Source organism: Canis lupus, chromosome X (genome assembly GCF_048164855.1).
Source record: "Canis lupus baileyi chromosome X, mCanLup2.hap1, whole genome shotgun sequence".
NCBI classification, from domain to species: Eukaryota; Metazoa; Chordata; class Mammalia; order Carnivora; family Canidae; genus Canis; species Canis lupus.
In genome coordinates this window covers 75,564,263-75,585,836 of record NC_132876.1, presented here as the reverse complement: position 1 = coordinate 75,585,836, position 21,574 = coordinate 75,564,263, and the positions used below count along the sequence as shown (strand labels likewise).

At 41.0% G+C, this 21,574-nt stretch overlaps 1 protein-coding gene across 2 annotated transcripts in view; it reads right to left on the bottom strand.

The window, feature by feature from the left end:
• The window catches only part of AMER1 (APC membrane recruitment protein 1), a 69,232-nt gene that overhangs the window by 9,244 nt on the left and 38,414 nt on the right, over positions 1 to 21,574 (bottom strand). For both annotated transcript variants that reach the window (XR_012026475.1, XR_012026474.1), the window contains exon 2: positions 5,013 to 6,128. The gene's annotated coding sequence lies outside the window, so the exon portion shown is untranslated. The remainder of the gene's footprint in view (positions 1 to 5,012; positions 6,129 to 21,574) is intronic.

The following is a 21,574-nucleotide window of genomic DNA, read 5'->3' as shown; positions in this document are numbered from 1 at the left end:
GTCTTTCTTCCAGTGGATAGTCTTTCCTCCTTTATCGAATATTAGTTGACCATAAAGATCAGGGTCTACTTCTGGGTTCTCTATTCTGTTCCATTGATCTATGTGTCTCTTTTTGTGCCAATACCACACTGTCTTGATGACCACAGCTTTGTAGTACAACCTGAAATCTGCCATTGTGATGCCCCCAGCTACGGTTTTCTTCTTTAATATGCCCCTGGCTATTCAGGGTCTTTTCTGATTCCACACAAATCTTAAAATAATTTGTTCCAACTCTCTGCAGAAAATTCATGGTATTTTTTTATAAATTTTTATTTATTTATGATAGTCACAGAGAGAGAGAGAGAGAGGCAGAGACACAGGCAGAGGGAGAAGCAGGCCCCATGCACCTGGAGCCCAACGTGGGATTCTATCCCAGGTCCCCAGGATCGCGCCCTGGGCCAAAGGCAGGCGCCAAACCGCTGCGCCACCCAGGGATCCCAAATTCATGGTATTTTGATAGGGATTGCATTAAACGTGTAAATTGCCCTGGGTAACATTGACATTTTCAGAATGTTGATTCTTCCAATCCATGAGCATGGAATATTTTTCCATCTCTTTGTGTCTTCCTCAATTTCTTTCAAAAGTGTTCTATAGTTTTTAGGGTATAGATCCTTTACTCTTTGGTTAGGTTTATTCCTAGGTATCTTATGCTTTTGGGTGCAATTGTAAATGGGATTGACTCCTTAATTTCCGTTTCCTCAGTCTCATTGTTAGTGTATAGAAATGTAACTGACTTCTGGGCATTGATTTTGTATCTTGCCACACTGCCAAATTGCTGTATGAGTTCTAGCAATCTTGGGGTGTAGTCTTTGGGTTTTCTATGTAGAGTATCATGTCATCCGCGAAGAGAGAGAGTTTGACTTCTTCTTTGCCAATTTGAATGCCTTTTATGTCTTTTTGTTGTCTGATTGCTGAGGCTAGGACTTCCAATACTATGATGAATAGCAGTGGTGAGAGTGGACATCCCTGTCTTGTTCCTGATCTTAGGGGAAAGGCTCCCAGTGTTTCCCCATTGAGAATGATATTTGCTGTGGGCTTTTCGTAGATGGCTTTTAAGATGTCGAGGAAAGTTCCCTCTATCCCTACACTCTGAAGAGTTTTGATCAGGAATGGATGCTGTATTTTGTCAAATGCTTTCTCTGCATCTAATGAGAGGATCATATGGTTCTTGGGTTTTCTCTTGCTGATATGATGAATCACATTGATTGTTTTACGAGTGTTGAACCAGCCTTGTGTCCCGGGGATAAATCCTATTTGGTCTTGGTGAATAATTTTCTTAATGTACTGTTGGATCCTATTGGCTAGTATCTTGTTGAGAATTTTTGCATCCATGTTCATCAGGGATATTGGTCTGTAATTCTCCTTTTTGGTGGGGTCTTTGTCTGGTTTTGGAATTAAGGTGATGCTGGCCTCATAGAACAAATTTGGAAGTACTCCATCTCTTTCTATCTTTCCAAACAGCTTTAGTAGAATAGGTATGATTTCTTCTTTAAACGTTTGATAGAATTCCCCTGGGAAGCCATCTGGCCCTGGACTCTTGTGTCTTGGGAGGTTTTTCAGGACTGCTTCAATTTCCTCCCTGGTTATTGGCCTGTTCAGGTTTTCTATTTCTTCCAGTTCCAGTTTTGGTAGTTTGTGGCTTTCCAGGAATGTGTCCATTTCTTCTAGATTGCCTAATTTATTGGCGTATAGCTGTTCATAATATGTTTTTAAAATCGTTTGTATTTCCTTGGTGTTGGTAGTGATCTCTCCTTTCTCATTCATGATTTTATTAATTTGAGTCTTCTCTCTATTCTTTTTAATTAGGTTGGCTAATGGTTTATCTATGTTATTAATTCTTTCAAAGAACCAACTCCTGGTTCTGTTGATCTGTTCCACAGTTCTTCTGGTCTCGATTTCGTTGAGTTCTGCTCGAATCTTTATTAACTGCCTTCTTCTGCTGGGTGTACGGTCCATCTGCTGTTTTTTCTCTAGCTCCTTTAGGTGTAAGGTTAGCTTTTGTATTTGAGTTCTTTCCAGTTTTTGAATGGATGCTTGTATTGCGATGTATTTCCCCCTCAGGACTGCTTTTACTGCATCCAAAGATTTTGATCGGTTGTATCTTCATTCTCATTAGTTTCCATGAATCTTTTTAATTCTTCCTTAATATCCTAATATCTTTTAGCAGGATGGTCCTTAACCTCCACGTGTTTGAGGTCCTTCCAAACTTCTTGTTGTGATTTAGTTCTAATTTCAAGGCATTATGGTCTGAGAATATGCAGGGGACGATCCCAATCTTTTGGTATCGGTTCAGACCCGATTTGTGACCCAGTATGTGGTCTATTCTGGAGAAAGTTCCATGTGCACTTGAGAAGAATGTGTATTCAGTTGAGTTTGGATGTAAAGTTCTGTAGATATCTGTGAAATCCATCTGGTGCAGTGTATCATTTAAAGCTCTTGTTTCTTTGGAGATGTTGTGCTTAGAAGACCTATCGAGGGTAGAGAGAGCTAGATTGAAGTTAACAAGTATAAGTGTATTATTATCTAAGTATGTCTTAACTTTGGTTATTAATTGGTTTAAATATTTGGCAGCTCCCACATTTGGGGCATATATATTGAAGATTGTTAAGTCCTCTTGTTGGATAGATCCTTTAAGTATGAGATAGTGTCCCTCTTCATCTCTCACTACAGTCTTCGGGGTAAATTTTAGTTTATCTGATATAAGGATGGCTACCCCTGCTTTCTTTTGAGGACCATTTGAATGGTAAATGGTTCTCCAACCTTTTATTTTCAGGCTGTAGGTGTCCTTCTGTCTAAAATGAGTCTCTCGTAGACAGCAAATAGATGGGTCCTGCTTTTTTATCCAGTCTGAAGCCCTGTGCCTTTTGATGGGGTCATTAAGCCCGTTCACGTTCAGAGTTACTATTGACAGATATGAGTTTAGTTTCATCATGATATCTTTTCAGTCCTTGTTTTTGTGGATTGTTCCACTGAACTTCTTCTTAAAGGGGAATTTTAAGAGTCCCCCTTAAAATTTCTTCCAGTGCTGGTTTGGAGGTCACATAATCTTTCAGTTCCTGTCTGTCTTGGAAGCTCTTTATCTCTCCTTCTATTCTGAATGAGAGCCTTGCTGGATAAAGTATTCTTAGCTGCTTGTTCTTTTCATTTAGGACCCTGAATATATCCTGCCAGCCCTTTCTGGCCTGCCAGGTCTCTGTGGAGAGGTCTGCTGTTAATCTTATATTCCTCCCCATATAAGTTAGGGATCGCTTGTCTCTTGCTGCTTTAAGGATCTTCTCTTTATTTTTGGAATTTGCAAGTTTCACTATTAAATGTCAAAGTGTTGAATGGTTTTTATTGATTTTAGGGGGGGATCTCTCTATTTCCTGGATCTGAATGCCTGTTTCCCTTCCCAGTTGGGGAAAGTTTTCAGCTATGATTTGTTCAAATATATATTCTGGACCTCTGTCCCTTTTGGTGCCCTCGGGAACCCCAATTAAACGTAGATTTTTCTTCCTCAGGCTGTCACTTATTTCCCTTAATCTATCCTAATGGTCTTTTAATTTTTTGTCTCTTTTTTCCTCAGTTTCACTCTTTGCCATGAACTTGTCTTCTATGTCACTCACTCGTTCTACCTCGTTAACCCTTGTCGTTATGACCTCTAGTTTGGATTGCATCTCATTTAATTGATTTTTAATTTCTGCCTGATTAGATCTAAATTCTGCAGTCATGAAGTCTTTTGAGTCCTTTATGTTTTTTCGAGAGCCACCAGTAGCTTTATAATAGTGCTTCTGAATTGGCTTTCTGACATTGAATCGTAATCCAGATTTTGTAACTCTGTGGGAGAGAGGACTATTTCTGATTCTTTCTTTTGAGGTGAGGTTTTACTTCTAGTCATTTTGCTCTGTGCAGAGTGGCCAAAAACAAGTTGTATTGGGAAAAGGAGAAAAAGAGAGAAGAGAAAGAAGGAAATAAAAAGAAAAAAAGAAAGAAAGAAGAAAGGAAAAAGGAAAAACAGCAGGAGGCAATCAAACAGAAATCAGAAAACAAAAAATAAGGGGGAGTATCCTCTGATTCTGTATACTGTAAATCCCTCGACTTCCCCTGGAACTTTCCAGTGCTGCTTGGTCAATATTTTGTTTTTCCCCTGTTGTTCTAGTTTGTATTCTGGGGGAGGGGCCTGCTGTGCTGATTTTCAGGTGTTAGCACTTGGGGGAGCTGCTCAACCCCTGCCTGATGCAGGGCTCAGTGAAAGATGTTTAAGCTGTTTATAGGGTGAGGCCACTGTGAGCCTCTGTGGGGGTTGTTTACCCTGTGAGGCCCCAGAGAAACGATAACAGTGGTGGTGGCCAGCTCTCGAGCCCTGGATTCAGCTCCTGCAGTAACTACAGAGCTCTCAGTCTGCAGGGGCCTGGATGCTCTGGGGGCACAGCCGCTGATCTGCTGAGCTTGGGGCAGGAGTGTCCTTGCTGTCCTGTGCTCTCCTGGCTTCTGCCTGTCCCGGGGGGAGCACCGGATCCTGGCCTGTGTCCCCGGCACCCTGTGCTCCTGGGCCTGTGCTGTTGCATTCGCGCTCCCGGCCAAGCAGCCCCTTCCTTGCAGAGCCTCTGCCGTAGCTGCCTCCGAGCTGCTCCGGGGGCCGCGCAGCCCCCTCCGCGGAGCCACCCCAAGCTGCTCCCGGGTCCAGCCAGGCACGCTGTAGCCCTTTAGGGAGCTCGGCCGCGGGGTGTTGCGTGCTCTCCCCGGGGCGCAGGTGCTCTGTTAATGCCCCTGGGAACCTGAGGGCATCCCCGCCCCTCCTGGGGTCCTGCTCTAACTCCCTCCGAGTGCCCTTCCGTCTGGGAAGATTGGTGAAACTCCTGCTTCTCCAGGCGGGACTTCCCTGTCCTGGGGGCACTCGCCCTGGCCTTAGCCCGGCTCCTCGCAGGGCCCCTCCCCGTTGGATGCTTTTTGTTTCTTTATTCCACCCCCCCCCCCCCCCCCCGTCTTCCTACCTTGATAGAAGCATGAACTCTTCTCACTGTAGTATTCCAGCTGTTCTCTCTTTAAATCTCAGGCCGAATTCGTAGATTTTCAGGATTATTTGAAGGTTATCTAGGTAATTTGGTGGGGACAAGTGACTTGGGGACCCTACTCTTCAGCCATCTTGCCCCGCCTCTCCCATCTGTGGCTCTTTCTGGGAAAATGTCCTCCACTTGTGGGCCACCTCAGCCACAGTGCTGAAGAACTTGATAACACCACCAAAGGGCATGGCCTTGTCTTCTCCTCATTGCACACTTCTACATGCCCTTCCAAGGTGGGGCCCTTGATGGGAGACTTGAATTCCTGAATTCTGGGGTCTCCATATATATATGGGAGGCCTCCTGGTCCCCAGGGAACATGCTTTTCATGTAGCTCCTGGCTTGCCTGCTGCCATTGTACTGTTCAGGATCCTCTTCCTCCCAAAAGTCTTCTTCCCCTTGGATGCCAAAGTCATCAAAGGCTAGCACTTTTTGATTTACCTTCTTGGGGGGTGTGCACCAGCCTCTTCATACCTGCAAGGAAGGGCTCCAAGTCCTCAATGTGGCCTACATAAGAATGGCAGAAGGGCTTCATGAACTCCTCTGCCTTCCTCATCCAGTAGGTACCTGAGGCTTTTTGGGGTTCCTGGGCCTTGCTATTCCTAGGGGAGTATTCTTAGAGGCTACAGTTGAAGGCTTCAGCCTTTTCAATGACTTCAGTTCATCTAGTAATGTGATTTTGGTTTTCAATTCTGATGGCCTGGAGGTGTTTCTTAGTAAGATCATAGACTGGGGTCACTTCCCCTGATTGGAGGGCCCTTTTCTGCGACTCACAAAATTCCAGATCTTGCTGGCTTTGGTTTTCTTATTATTCTGACCACTCTCTTCCCTGAGACTCAAGTCACCCTGGTCACACTATTCAGATTCCTCCAACTCTTCCTCCCCAGCCAGGCCTTCTGTATCAGAGTGACCTAAAAAGACCTGAACCAAGTAACCATTGGGCATCAGCTTAGAAAGAGAGGCAGTCTGGCAGCTTCTGAGAGTCTCCATGATCAGAGCAGGGGATGGCGGTGCCAAGGCACAAAGAGAGGTCTGGCCAGTTATTTCCAGCTGAAAGGGAGAAAGAGAGGAAAGATAGATTAGACAAAGCCATAAACAAGGTTCTATATAGATTTGTCATGATCAAATGCACAGAATATACATTGTAACCACTGTGCCATCAAATATTTAGGACCTTTACAAAGCAAAACTTAATTTGGACCCCACTAGTTTAGGATTGAAGGAGATCACAGCTTATCCTTTGTACCCAGAAAAGCTTTGATTCCTACTTAAATGCAAATGTACTTGAGAGGGAAAATAACTTAAAGCTATTATTATCAGATCTTCACAACTGAGCAAATATATATATAAATATTTAAAATATATATTAAATATATATTTAAAATATTAATATATGTATATATTTATATAAATATAATTATTTTAAATATATATAAATATTATATATATATATATATATTTAAAGCCAAGAAAAATAAAGAAAAGAAACTGAAAGGTAACTCAGAAGCACATTACTTTGATCCCCTCATTTTACAGAAAGGCACTGGAGATCCACCAAAGACACTGCTCTTGCCTAAGCCACGAAGCCAAGAGAGCAGAAGATAGAGATCCATCTCTAATTTGCTCCTACATTCACTCAGGAAGGCAGCAAGTAGTGAGTTTTCCTGCCAGATCATCTGCTTAGCACTAACAATTCAGCTAGATCCTGGACATCACTAATATGAAACAGACACACACAGCTAGTTACCCAAGCTCACAGGCTACTGGGAGACACTGGTGGGCATAAACAATTGCCATACAGCCTGATAAGTGCTCTAATAGATGTATGCATAAGGGTAGTGGAAGCTTAGAGGAAAGGAGGGAGGAAACAGTAGACTGAAAGGAAGTGTGGGCTGGAGATATATGGAGAGCTAGATTAATAAATTAGACCCATGTTAAAATAGAAAGTCAGTTATATGTCCAAACTTAAGGATATAAGAGCCACAGATAAACTTCGATTCCACAGTCTTCTTTGAGAGGTCAAAGTCTTTCAAACACAACTTTGCTATGAACTAACTGGTCCAGAGCTCAACAGCACGTGGGAATGTTTAACAGGGGTTGGTGATCAGGGACACGTTTCCTTGGTGCTGCTTTGACAATGTTGTCCACATGCAGAATCACCTCCAAGACACAGCGAAAAGCCATTTAAAAAATATCATGACGTCGGGATCCCTGGGTGGCTCAGCAATTTAGCGTCTGCCTTTGGCCCAGGGCCTGATCCTGGAGACCTGGGATCGAGTCCTGCATCTGGCTCCCTGCATGGAGCCTGCTTCTCCCTCTGCCTGTGTCTCTGCCTCTCTCTCTCTGTGTCTCTCATAAATAAATAAATAAAATATTAAAAATCTAAAAAAACCTGCAAATATAAATTCAAAATGGATGAAATATCTAAATATGACAGTATGGAATCCTATAAGTATGGAGCCAGGAATCCATCAAAATCCTACAGGAAAACACACACAACAATCTCTATGACATTAGCCACAGCAACTTCTTACTACACACATCTCCAGAGGCAAGGGAAACAAAAACAAAAATGAACTATTAAGACTTCATCAGGATAAAAAGCTTTTGCACAGCAAAGGAAACAGTCAACAAAGCAAAAAGGTAATCTATGGAATGGGAGAAGATATTTGCAAATGACTTATTAGATAGAGGGCTGGTATCCAAAACCTAGAAAGAATATATCACCGTAACCCAATATTCATAGCAGCTATGTCCACAATAGCCAAACTGTGGAAGGAGCCATGATATCCTTCTACAGATGAATGTATACAGGAGATGTGGTATACATATACAATGGAATATTACTCAGACATCAGAAGAGGTGAATACCCATCATTTGTTTCAACGTGGATGGAACTGGAGGGAATTATGCTGAGTGAAATAAGTCAATCGGAGAAGGACATTATCCTATGGTTTCACTCACACGTGGGATATAAGAAATAGTGAAGGGGATTTTAAAGGAAAGGAGGGGAACTGAGTGGGAAAAATTAGAGAGGGAGACAAAACCATGGCAGACTCCTAACTCTGGGAAAAAACAAAGAGTTATAGAAGGAAAGGTGGGTAGCAGGATGGGGTGACGGGCACTGAGGAAGGCACTTGATGGCATGAGCACTGGGTGTTATACTATATGTTGGCAAATTGAATTTAAATTTTAAAAAGTTAAAAAAAAGAAACTACAAACACAAAAAAATGGTGTAGGAATAAATGAATATCTGCATGCAAATAAGGAAACTGAAACAACCTAGACATAGAACTTATGACTTTCACAAAAGTTAGCTCAAAATATATTATAGGTATAATATAAAATTTCAAAAGTATAAAAGTCCCAGAAGATATCAGAAATATTAACATGATCTTGAGTTTGTCAGTGACATTTTATTTTTTAAACTTTTTAAAATTTAAATTCAATTTAGGTAACATACAGTTTATTATTAGTTTCAGGGATAGACTTTTGTGATTCATTATCAGTTGCACATAACACACAGTGCTCATTACATCAATTTCCATCCTTAAAGCCCATAACCCAGTTATCCCATCTCCTTATCCACATTCTCTCCAGCAACCCTCAGTTTGTTTCCTGGTTAAGTGTCTCTTACAGTTTGTCTCCCTGTTTTTATCTTATTTTACTTTTCCTTCCTTTCCCCTATTTCATCTTTTTTGTTTCTTAAATTGCACATATGAGTATTTGTCTTTCCCTAATTAACTTATTTCGATTAGCGTAATATCCTCTAGTTCCATCCACATCATTGCAATTGGCAAGATTTCATTCCTTTTGATGCTGAGTAATATACTGTTTTCCAAAGTGGCTGCACCAGTATGCATTCTCAGCAACATTGTAAGAAGGTTCTCTTTTCTCTGCATCCTTGACAACATCTGTTTCATAAGTTGTTCATTTTAGCCATTCTGACCAGTGTGAGGTGGTATCTCATTGTAGTTTTGATTTGTATTTCCCTAATATCGAGTGATGTTGAGGATCTTTTCGAGTCTGTTGGCCATTTGTATGTCTTCTTTGGAGTAATGTCTGTTCATGTCTTCTTGGCAGTGACATTTTATTTATTTTTTAATTTATTTTTTATTGGTGTTCAATTTGCCAACATACAGAATAATAATACCCAGTTCTCATCCCATCAAGTACCCCCTCAGTGCCCATCACCCAGTCACCCCCACTCCCCCACCCACCGCCCTTTATACCACCCCTAGTTCGTTTCCCAGAGTTAGGAGTCTCTCATGTTCTGTCTCCCTTTCTGATATTTCCCACCCATTTCTTCTCCTTTCCCCTTTATTCCCTTTCACTATGTTTTAGAGTCCTCAAATGAATGAGACCATATAATGTTTGTGCTTCTCCGATTGACTTATTTCACTCAGCATAATACCCTCCAATTCCATCCATGTCGAAGCAAATGGTGGGTATTTGTCATTTCTAATGGCTGAATAATATTCCATTGTATACAAAGACCACATCTACTTTATCCATTCATCTTTCGATGGACACCGAGACTCCTTCCACAGTTTGGCTATTGTGAATATCGCTTCTATAAACATTGGGGTGTAGGTGTCCTGGTGTTTCACTGCATCTGTATCTTTGGGGTAAATCCCCAGCAGTGCAATTGCTATGTCGTAGGACAGATCTATTTTTAACTCTTTGAGGAACCTTAACACAGTTTTCCAGAGTGGCTGCACCAGTTCACATTCCCACCAACAGTGCAAGAGGGTTCCCCTTTCTCCACATCCTCTCCAACATTTGTGGTTTCCTGCCTTGTTAATTTTCCCCATTCTCACTGGGGTGAGGTGGTATCTCATTGTGGTTTTGATTTGTATTTCCCTGATGGCAAGTGATGTGGAGCATTTTCTCATGTGCTTGTTGGCCATGTCTATGTCTCCCTCTGTGAGATTTCTGTTCATGTCTTTTACCCATTTCATGATTGGATTGTTTGTTTCTTTGCTGTTGAGTTTAATAAGTTCTTTATAGATCTTGCATACTAGCCCTTTATCTGATACGTCATTTGCAAATATCTTCTCCCATTCTGTAGGTTGTCTTTTACTTTTGTTGACTATTTCTTTTACTGTGCAGAAGCTTCTTATCTTGATGAAGTCCCAATAGTTCATTTTTGCTTTTGTTTCTCTTGCCTTCATGGATGTATCTTGCAAGAAGTTACTGTCGCTGAGTTCAAAAAGGGTGTTGCCTGTGTTCTCCTCTACGATTTTGATGGAATCTTGTCTCATATTAAGACCTTTCATCCGGGATCCCTGGGTGGCGTAGCGGTTTGGCGCCTGCCTTTGGCCCAGGGCGTGATCCTGGAGACCCGGGATTGAATCCCACGTCGGGCTCCCAGTGCATGGAGCCTGCTTCTCCCTCTGCCTATGTCTCTGCCTCTCTCTCTCTCTCTTTGTGTGTGACTATCATAAATAAATAAAAATTAAAAAAAAGATCTTTCATCCATTTTGAGTTTATCTTTGTGTATGGTGCAAGAGAGTGGTCTAGTTTCATTCTTCTGCATGTGGGTGTCCAATTTTCCCAGCACCATTTATTGAAGAGACTGTCTTTTTTCCAGTGGGTAGTCTTTCCTCCTTTGTCGAATATTCATTGACCATAAAGTTGAGGGTCCACTTCTGGATTCTCTATTCTGTTCCATTGATCTATGTGTCTGTTTTTGTGCCAGGACCACACTGTCTTGATGACCACAGCTTTGTAGTACAACCTGAAATCTGGCATTGTGATGCCCCCAGCTCTGGTTTTATTTTTTAATATTCCCCTGGCTATTTGGGGTCTTTTCTGATTCCACACAAATCTTAAAACAGTTTGTTCCAACACTCTGAAGAAAGTCTGTGGTATTTTGATAGGCAGTGACATTTTAGATCCAACAGTAAAATCATGGTCCATGAAAGAAAAAAGTTAGATTTTATTACAATGAAAACATCTGCTCAGTGAAATAACTGTTAAGAGAATAAACAGTGAAGCTGCAACTGGAAGACAGTATCTGTAAAACATATATCTGATAAAGTCCTGGTTTCCAAAATATATAAAGAACTCTTAAAACTCAGCAACAAGAAAAGAAACAACACATTTTTTTTAAAAATGAGGACAAGTTCTGAACAGACACCTCTCCAAAGAAGACATACAAGTGGCAGATAAGCATATGAAGAAATGCTTAACATTATATATTATTAGGGAATTACAAATTACAACAATGAGATACCACTATACACCTTTTAGAATGGTTAAAATCCCAAATGCAACACCAAATTCTAGTAAGGATATGGAAGAATAGGAAGTCTTATCCATTGCTGATGGAAATACAAAATGATGTTGCAAAAAATGATACAGGACAATTTGGCAATTTATTGCAAAACTAAACATACTCATATATAATTCAGCAATCATGTTCTATGGTATTTCCTACATTTAACTGTAAAGTTATACCCACACAAAAATTTGTACACATGTCTTTTTAAAAAATATTTTATTTATTCATTCATGAGGGACACACACACACACACACAGAGAGAGGCAGAGACACAGGCAGAGGGAGAAAAAGGCTCCACACACGGAGCCCAATGTGGGACTCGATCTGGGGTCCTCAGGATCACACCCTGGGCAGAAGGCAGCGCTAAACTGCTGAGCCACCCGGGCTGCCCTGTACACATGTATTTATCACAGTTTTATTCATGTTCACAGTTTACCATTTCCTTTAGTTTTTGTTTGTTCTGGAAACATTTTATCTCTCCTATTTTGAATAACAGCCTTGCTGGATAAAATATTCTTAGCTGCATATTTCCCCTATTTACCATGTTGAATAACATGGCATGAGCCTGTTCTTTGGGCTGGCAGGTCTCTATGGACAGGGCTGCTTCTAGCCTTATGTGGCTACCCTTGTAGGTTAAGAACCTCTTGTCCTGAGGGCCTTATGCTTTCAGAATTTTCGCTTTATCTCTGAAATTTGCAAGCTTCACTATTATGTGTTGTCATGTTGTCCTATTTTTATTGATTTTGAAGGAGTTTCTCTCTTCTTCCTGGACTGGAAAACCTGTTTCCTTCCTCAGATTAGGGAAGTTTTCAGCTGTATTTTATTCATATAAACCTTCTTTCATTCTCTCCCACTCTTCATTTGCTGAGACTCCTATTATATGGATATTATTTTGCTTTATTAAATAATTGAGTTCTGTAGGTCTCCCTCAGTGAGCTAGTAGTTTCTTTTTCTCTTCTTTTCAACTTCCTTATTTCCCATCATTTTATCTTCTATATCACTGATTCTCCTTTCTGCTTTGTTCATCCTCATTTTTATGGCCTCCACAGGGGACTGCATATCCAGAATAACATTTTTAATTTTAAACTGACTAAATCAGAGAAGGACAAACATTATATGGTCTCATTCATTTGAGGAATTTAAAAAATAGTGAAAGGGAATAAAAGGAAAAGGAGAAAAATGAGTGGGAAATATCAGAAAGGGAGACAGAACATGAAAGACTCCTAACTCTGGGAAACGAACTAGGGGTGGTGGAAGGGGAGATGGGTGGGGGGGTGGGGGTGACTGGGTGACAGGCACTGAGGTGGGCACTTGACGGGATGAGCACTGGGTGTTATTCTATATGTTGGCAAATTGATCACCAATAAAAAATAAACATTATATGTTCTCATTCATTTGGGGAATATAAATAATAGTGAAAGGGAATATAAGGGAAGGGAGAAGAAATGTGTGGGAAATATCAGAAAGGGAGACAGAACATAAAGACTCCTAAATCTGGAAAACGAACTAGGGGTGGTGGAAGAGGAGGAGGGTGGGGGTGGGGGTGAATGGGTGACGGGCACTGAGGGGGACACTTGACAGGATGAGCACTGGGTGTTATTCTGTATGTTGGCAAATTGAACACCAATAAAAAGTAAATTTATTATTAAAAAATAAATAAAAAGAATAAAAAGAAAATACTCATAGAATGGGAGAAAATATTTGTAAACTATAAGTCTGTTAAGAGACTTGTAGCTTTGATATATAAAGTACTTCTACAATTTAATAAAGAGACAATCCAGTTTTTAAAAAAATAAGTTTATAAAAAAATTTTAAACTGACTAGATTTAATTTCATTTATTTTACAGTAAGGGATTCTCTAGTGTCATCTATGTTTTTTCAAGGCCAGCTAGTATCTTTATAATCATTGTTTTAAATTATAGTCCAAAAATCTTACTTACATACATAATGATTAAATCCCTGACACTGAGCACTATCCCCTTTTCTCTCTTTTCAGGTGAATTTCTCCATCTAGTCATTTTTTCCGAAAAGAAAAGAAGAAATAAAGAGAAAAAACCAATACTAGCAACAATGAAGACATTAAAACAACAACAAAAAAGTTTTGCAGAAGGGAAGGTGGGTGGGGGGATACGGTAACTGGGTGACGGGCATTAAGGAGATGAGCACTGGGTGTTATACTATATGTTGGCAAATTGAATTTAAATAAGATTTTTTTTTAAATTTAAGTTAAATAAAAAAAGTACAACAGAAATTTAGATCTTAGGTGTTTTTCATCTACTTATAAAATGAAACTAGGTCTCAAAATAAGAGAAAGAAGAACTCCTATATACAATAATAAAATAAAGTAAATTATAATAAAATGAAAGGAAATAAATAACATAATATACATAAATAAGAATTTAAAAGAATTAACAATGAAAATAAAATGACTGAAGAAATAATACTTAAAGACTAAAGAATAAAAACACAAAGATGCTGTATACTGTTTGCCTCAAAAGTTGAAGTTTTTCATCCCTCTATGATCAATAAAGTTGTTGCAAGCCAGTAGTTTGTGCTGTTCTTCTGGGAGAGTAGTCTGTTTTGCCAATTCTAGATGGATTTGCCCTATTGCAAATGTGCCTCCCTTGCACAGAGGTGGGTTCAGTGTAAGCAGGTCTGGATTCGACTATGTGGTCCAGTTTTCCTCCCTGAAGCCTTTCAGTACCAATGACTGGGATGTATATGGCTGCTCCCCACTCTCTAGCACCCAAGCTGAATTTGCATCCCCCACTCTTCAGTGATCCTTAACAAAAGCAATCAATCACTTTTGTCTCTCTGGTTTCTTTCTAAACTCTGTTTTCACCCAGGGTGTGGCTGAGTGTTTTTATCTCAGGCACACGACTGAGTTCCAATACTCCAAACTTTATGGACTCCTACAGCATGGACCCACACTGTTCCTTTCATGGATGGAGGGGTGGGTCTTGCCATCCTTCTGCCTTTTACTGGGCCCCTCCTAAGAAAGCAGTTGCATGACCATGCAGCAGTTTTCATTTTTTGGTAACATAAATCAGAAAACCAGCACCTAGACTCACTGTTTTAAGCTGGCTTACTCACTCCTATTCCTAGGAACTCTTTTTTTTATTTTTATTTATTTATTTATTTATGATAGTCACAGAGAGAGAGAGAGAGAGAGAGAGAGAGAGAGAGGCAGAGGGAGAAGCAGGCTCCATGCACTGGGAGCCCGACGTGGGATTCAATCCCGGGTCTCCAGGATCGCACCCTGGGCCAAAGGCAGGCGCCAAACCGCTGTACCACCCAGGGATCCCCTATTCCTAGGAACTCTGTCCCCACACAGTCACACATCCACATTCATTTTGTGACCCTTGGAATTCTGAGACCACACTGTCTCACCTGGGATTCTGCCCCACTTCACTACCTGGGCACCTTTAAGCTATGGATGTCCCCCACTATAGCAGACTTCTAAAATTCTGATTTTTCATTCCTTTGTTTATAATACTTTTCAGTACCTTCCTTAGGCAGTCTCCCTCCCCTCTAGCATATCCTCAGCTATCTCACCCTGGGTGCAAACTTCTGCAACCGCCTACCTTCTAAAAGATGGTCACTTTTCTACTTGTAGACTTGTAGCATTTCTTTTCTCAGATCTAAGATTGCTCTGGTGTTCAGAATGATTTGATAACTATCTAGCCATATTCATAGGAGACAAACTTACGGGTTCCTACTCCTCTGCCATCTTAAAAACTCCTGGTTGGTTCATAGTTTATGGTAAAGTGCAGCACAATGCCAGCACCACGGTTTGCTGCCCTTGGCAGTGATATCTGTTTCTATGCTAAAGAACAGGGCAGCACATTGGCACTCATCAGCTCTTTTTTCCCCTTGGATTTTTTGTGCTGCCACTCCTCAATGCACTTCACAGGGGGAACTGTTTCTCTCCATGCGACCCAGGGGATCCTCAGACGGCACTGCCCCCTCCCCAGCCTCCACTCTACTTCCCCATTGGAGCACTACTAAGCTTACCAGGTATCACACAAGTGATGTTGTGGACTTCTAAATCTTCAGACTTTGAGCTCGACCACATTTAAAAACTTACAGTACTCAGCCCCCCTCTTTTTCACAGCCAATGGTTTGGGGAAGAGGCTTTCTTGTGCAATCCCCTGTGCATGGCTCTCACTGTTGAGTGCTCTCTCTGTCTCTCTCCCTCTCTCTCCCCCCTCTCCGTGTAATCAGGGCTCCCTCTTATGCAGCACTCAAAATTCTTTTCTTCCCTGCATCAATTCTCCACAGCTCCTACCTTCTGTGATGTGGCCATTTTTCTACCTGTAGACGTGCAGTTTTTTTCTCTCAGTCCTTAGACTGATCTCTTGGGTGTTAAGAATTATTTTACATTTATCTAGCTGTGTTTGAGAGATAAGGCAAGCTTAGGGTTCCCCCACTCATCCGCCATCTTAACTCCTCCCCTAGCTAACTGAAATTTAACTAATAACTTGAAACTACAAAAAAAAGAAACTTAAAAAACCCCACTATCTTCAAATAACACACTGCACCAGAACATAAAGACATAAAGGAATTCCAAGCAGACTTGCTCTGGATGAAGCAGGCATCAAGATCCTAAGGTACCGGAGAAGAGACTGGCAAGATGGCCGAAGAGAAGGCGTCCTCAATTCATCTGGTCCCAGAAACATACACAATAACTTTCAAAATACCTGAACATCTATTAATTCGACCTGAGGTGTGACGAGAGAACAGCTAGAATGCTACAGAGAGAGAAGTTTTGCTTCTAGCAAGGGTGTATTTTTCATAGGCCATGGTTGATATTTTGACTCAGTTTATTTATACAGAAACTCTATACTGGTAAAATGACTAGAAGGAATAATTCACCACAAAAGAAAGAACCAGAAGCAATACTCTCTGAAACAGAGTTACAGAATGTGGATTTCAATATGATGTCGATATGATGTCAGGAATTCAATTCAGTACAATTATAAAGCTACTGGTGGCTTGGGAAAAAATGTAAAGGACTCTGGAGACTTTGTTACTGCAGAATTAATATCTAATCAGGGCGAAATTAAAAATACTTTAACTGAGATGCAATCCAAATTGGATGTTCTAACTGCTAGGGTTAATGAAGGGGAAGAGAGAGTGACATAGAAGACAAGTTGATGGAAACCAAGGAATCTTAATAGAAAGAGAAAAACAATTAAGAGACCATGATGAAAGGCTTAGGGAAATAAATAATACCTTGAGAAGGAAGAATTTACATATAATTGAGATTCCAGAAGAGGCTGAGAGAAAGAGAGAGGACCACAAAGTATACTTAAACAAATGATAGTTGAGAACTTTCCTAATCTGGGAAAGGGAACAGGCATTAAGATCCAAGAGATACAGAGGACTACCTCAAAAAATCAATAAAAACTGTCCAAAACCTCAACGGTAAATAGTGACTCTTGCAAATTTCAAAGATAAAGAGAAAATTCTTAAAGCACCTCGAGACAAGAGATTCTTAATTTATATGGGGAGAAATATCAGAATAACAGCAGACCTTGCCACAGAGACCTGGCAGGCCATAAAGGACTGGCATGATATATTCAGAGTACTAAATGGGAAAAATTTGCAGCCAAGAATACTTTATCCAGCAAGGCTGTCATTCAGATTAAAAGGAGAGATAAAGAGCTTCCAGAATAGGCAGAAACTGAAAGAATATGTGACCCCAAAACCAGCTCTGCAAGAAATATTGAGGGTGACTCTTTAAAAGAAAGAAGCCCAAGGAAATAATCCATAAAAACAGGGACTGAATAGGTAATATGATGACACTAAATTCATATCTTTCAATTTCAAATGTGAATGGGCTAAATGATCCCACAACAGTGGCAAGGGATCCAAAAAATTAAAAAGCAAAACTCATCTATATGCTGTCTACAAGAGACACATTTTAAATGTAAGGACACTACCAGGATGAAAATGAAGTGGGGGAGAACCATTTACTGTTCCAATGGTCCTCAGGAGAAAGTTGGGGTAGCAATCCTCATATCAGATAGATTAGAGTTTATCCCAAAGCCTGTAGTAAGAGATGAAGAGGGACACTATGTCATACTTAAAACGTCTTTCCAACAAGACCTAACAATCATGAATATTTATGCCCCTAATGTTGAAGCTGCCAAGTATATAAATCAAATAATAACCAAAGCAAAAAGATACTTAGATAATAATACACTCATAGTAGGAAACTTCAACATGGCACTCAGCAAATGACATATCTTCTGAGCAGGATATCACCAAAGAAACAAGGGTGATACATTGGACAAAATAGATTTCACATATAAATATATACAGAACATTGCATCCAAACGCAACTGAGTATACATTCTTCTCAAGTGCACATGGAAATTTCTCCAGAATAGACCATAAACTGGGTCACAAATCAGGGCTCAACTGATACCAAAAGATTGGGATTGTGCCCTGCATACATTCAGGCCACACAATGCTTTGAAAATAGAACTCAATCACAAGAATAAATTTGGAAGAAACTCAAACACTTAGAGGTTAAAAAGCATCCTACTAAAAGATGAATGGGTCAACCAGAAAATTAGAGACGAATTAAAAAGATTCATGAATATTAATGAAAATGAAAATACAACCATTCAAAATCTTTGGGACACAGCAAAAAACGTCCGAAGAGGGAAATACTTCACAATACAAGCATCCCTCACAGAATTGCAAAAAACAATAACACAAGCTAACATTGCACCTTAAAGGAATTGGAAAGAGAACAGCAAATAAAGCCTATATCAAGAAGAAGAGAGATAATGATAATTGAGCAGAACTCAATGAAACAGAGACCAAAAGAACTATGAAACAGATAAACAAAACCAGAAGTTGGTTCTCTGAAAGAATTAATAAGATAGATAAACCACAAGCCAACTTTATTAAAATGAAAAAAGACCCTAATAAAATCAGGAATGAAAGGAGAGATCGCAACCAATACCAAGGAAATACAAATGATTTTTAAAAAGTATTATGCGCAGCTATATGCCAACAAATTAGGCAATCTAGAAGAAATGGATGCATTTCTGGAAAACCACAAATTACCATAACTGTAATAGGAAGAAATAGAAAACTTGAACAGGCCAATAGCCAGTGAGGAAATTGAAGCAGTCATCAAACACCTGTCAAGACACAAAAGGCCTACCTTGATAGAAGCGTGAACTCTTCTCAAAAAAAAAAAAAAAAAGAAGAAGAAGACACAAAAGGCCAGAGGCAGGGCAAGATGGCGGAAGAGTAGGGTCCCTAAGTCACCTGTCCCCACCAAATTACCAAGATAACCTTCAAATCATCCTGAAAACCTACGAATTTGGCTTGAGATTTAAAGAGAGAACAGCTAGAATGCTACAGTGAGAAGAATTCACGCTTCTATCAAGGTAGGAAGAAGCGGGGGGAAAAAAGAAATAAAGAAACAAAAGGCATCCAAGGGAGAGGGCCCCCGTGAGGACCGGGCTAAGGCCGGGGCGAGTGTCCCCAGGACAGGAAAGCCCGGTCCTGGAGAAGCAGGAGCTTCACCAACCTTCCCAGATGGAAAGGCGCTCGCAGGGAGTTAGAGCAGGACCCCAGGAGGGGCGGCGATGACCTCAGGCTCCCTGGTACACTAACAAAGCACCTGCGCCCCAGGGAGAGTGCGCCACACCCCGCGGCCAAGCTCCCGAAAGGGCTGGAGCGAGCCAGACGGCCCTGGGAGCAGCGTGGAGGCGGCTCAGGCAGAGGCTCTGCACAGAGGGAGCTGCACTGCCGGGAGCACGATTCCAACAGCACAGGCCGAGGAGCACAGGGCGCTGGGGACACAGCTCAAGATCTGGCGCTCCCCCCTGGACAAGCAGACGCTGGGAGGGCACAGGACAGCAAGGACGCTCCAGCCTCTGGGCAGACCGGAGGTGAACAGATCAGTGGCCCCGCCCCCAGATCATCCAGGCCCCAACAGACTGAGAGCTGCACAGTTGCTGCAGGAGCTGAATCCAAGGTGGGAGAGCTGGCCGCTGCCACTGTGGTTATTCCTCCTGGGTCCTCACAGGATAAACAACCCCCACTGAGGTTCACAGTGGCCTAAACAACCTTCACCAAGCCCTGCACCAGACTGGGGGCTGAGCAGCTCCCTCAAGTGCCAACACTGGAAAGTCACCACGGCATGCCCCTCCCCCAGAAGACCAGCTAGACGGACAGGGGAAAAACAAATTATTGACCAAGCACCACTGGAAAGTTGCAGGGGAACTCGAGAAATTTACAGTATACAGAATCAGAGTATACTCCACCTTGTTTTTTGTTTTCTGATTTCTGTCTGCTTCCCCCCCCCCTTTTTTCTTTTTTTATCTTCTTCTCTTATTTTTTCCTTCTTTTTTTTCTTTTATTTTTCTTATTTCTCTTCTCTCTTTTTCTCCATTACCCAGTACAACCTGTTTTTGGTCACTCTGCACTGAGCAAAATGACTAGAAGAAAAAACTCACCTCAAAAGAAGGAAACAGTCCTATGGCCCACAGAGTTACAAAATTTGGATTACAATTCAATGTCAGAAAGCCAATTCAGAAGCACAATTATAAAGCTATTAGTGGCTCTAGAAACAAGCACAAAGGACTCAAGAGACTTCATGACTGCAGAATTTAGATCTAATAAGGCAGAAATTAAAAATCAGTTAAATGAGATGCAATCCAAACAGGAGGTCCTAATGACAAGGGTTAACGAGGTAGAAGAACGAGTGAGTGACATAGAGGACAAGTTGATGGCAAAGAGGGAAACTGAGGAAAAAAGAGACAAACAATTAAAAGGTCATGAGATAGATTAAGGGAAATAAGTGACAGCATGAGGAAGAAAAACCTACGTTTAATTGGGGTTACCGAGGGGGCCGAAAGGGCCAGAGGGCCAGAATATGTATTTGAACAAATCATACCTGAAAACTTTCCTAATCTGGGAAGGGAAACAGGCATTCAGATGCAGGAAATAAAGAGATATCCCCCTAAAATCAATAAAAACGATTCAACACCTCGACATTTAATAGTGAAGCTTGCAAATTCCAAAGATAAAGAGAAGATCCTTAAAGCAGCAAGAGACAAGAGATCCCTAACTTATATGGGGAGAAATATCAGATTAACATCAGACCTCTCGACAGAGACCTGGCAGGCCAGAAAGGGCTGGCAGGATATCTTCACGGTCCTAAATGAGAAAAAAATGCAACCAAGAATACTTTATCCAGCAAGGCTCTCAATCAAAATGGAAGAAGAGATAAAGAGCTTCCAAGACAGGCAGGAACTGAAAGAATATGTGACCTCCAAACCAGCTCTGGAAGAAATTTTAAGGGGGACTCTTAAAATTCCCCGTTAAGAAGAAGTCCAGTGGAACAATCCACAAAAACAAGGACTGAATAGATATCATGATGACACTAAACTCATATCTTTCAACAGTAACTCTGAACGTGAATGGGCTTAATGACCCCATCAAAAGGCGCAGGGTTTCAGACGGGATAAAAAAGCAGGACCCATCTATTTGCTGTCTACAAGAGACTCATTTTAGACAGAAGGACACCTACAGCCTGAAAATAAAAGGTTGGAGAACCATTTACCATTCAAATGGTCCTAAAAAGAAAGCAGGGGTAGCCATCCTTATATCAGATAAACTAAAATTTACCACGAAGACTGTAGTGAGAGATGAAGAGGGACACTATATCATACTTAAAGGATCTATCCAACAAGAGGACTTAACAATCCTCAAAATGTAGGCCCCGAATGTGGGAGCTACCAAATATATCAATCAATTAATAACCAAAGTTAAGGCATACTTAGATAATAATACACTTATACTTGGTGACTTCAATCTAGCGCTTTCTATACTCAATAGATCTTCTAAACACAACATCTCCAAAGAAACGAGAGCTTTATTTATTTTTAATTTTTATTTATTTATGATAGTCACAGAGAGAGAGAGAGAGACAGAGAGAGAGAGGCAGAGACATAGGCAGAGGGAGAAGCAGGCTCCATGCACCAGGAGCCCGATGTTGGATTTGATCCTGGGTCTCCAGGATTGCGCCCTGGGCCAAAGGCCGGTGCCAAACCGCAGCACCACCCAGGGATCCCGAAACAAGAGCTTTAAATGATACACTGGACCAGATGGATTTCACAGATATTTACAGAACTTTACATCCAAACTCAACTGAATACACATTCTTCTCAAGTGCAC